Source organism: Babylonia areolata, chromosome 1 (assembly GCF_041734735.1).
Source record: "Babylonia areolata isolate BAREFJ2019XMU chromosome 1, ASM4173473v1, whole genome shotgun sequence".
NCBI lineage: Eukaryota > Metazoa > Mollusca > Gastropoda > Neogastropoda > Buccinidae > Babylonia > Babylonia areolata.
The window spans coordinates 90,184,867-90,186,071 of record NC_134876.1 but is presented as its reverse complement, the minus strand read 5'-3'; positions in this window follow the sequence as shown (position 1 = coordinate 90,186,071).

The following is a 1,205-nucleotide window of genomic DNA, read 5'->3' as shown; positions in this document are numbered from 1 at the left end:
TCTATAAGTTCTGCCCAGAACATTTTCCAAAGATGCCAAAACATAATTCTTTTATTGCAAAATGTGTCAAATTTATTAACACACCTTAACCTAGCCAAATTTGAAAAATGCAGACTTAGACGAGATGTATAGTATCAAATATTCAGATCAGAGAGTATGGTATAAGCTTCATACCAAATGGAGACAAAGGCTACACAGTTTTCAAACAAACTAAGTGGCTGATGTGAGGGACAAGCTAACGGAAGAGTTGAACCAATGTACGTAATCATTGTTTGTTTTTTCTTGTATTTAAAAAAATACAAATGGAGTAAGTTTGACACTGACAAGATGGATAGCAGCAGCGCTTCAGGAAAGAACCTTCGTCCTACGCCTCGGAGATTGGATGTCTGCACCTTCTAAACTATCCATGGGACTGCCACAAGGGTCTCCGCTCTCTCCTGTCCTCTACAATGTCTACACGACGGGCTTGCAGACTTAAACAACAATGGAATAGCTCGGGGTGCTTACTCTTGCGGATGATGGCCTGGTCTTCAAACTTCGAAAGATGCTCAGGAAAGAACCAAAGCCGTCCAGAAACAGCTAAACAATATTGCTCAATGGTGCAAAGACACAGGATCTTCCATCAATCCAGCGAAAGCCCAAACGTTGCTGTGCACCCTGAACAACAGAACCGCGAGCAAAGCACCACCTTCTGTGTCATTCGATGGGATTCAGATCGAGAAAACTGAATCCTACGCTACCTAGGAATACACTTCGACAGGATGCTGACCTTCAGAAAACATACGGAAAATACTGTTCTCAAATGCAAAAAAGGCCTTTCAGTCTTAAAGGCAATGGCAACCAAAGGTATTGAACAACGCCACTCTTCCTGCTATACCAATCACAAACCAGACCTCAGTGTGTTCGCTACGGACTGGGGCTAACAACAACCGTCCTCAAAGCAACTCTTAAAATAGAAGAGTTCAAAATGAAGCTATGAGGGGCTGATGTCCTTGGAACAACAAAAGGGACACGCCCACAGATACCATTGCGATATCTGCTGGACCTTCCTTCATTGCAGGCCAGAAAACAAGTTAGAACAGGTCAAGACCTACTTCAAAGCATTAGAAAACCCTCAAAACCCACTGCATGACGCAGTCCTAACAACCAAAAGGCAGCCGTCTAGGACGAGGAAGATCATGGATGGGGCAAGCAGAAGACACAAT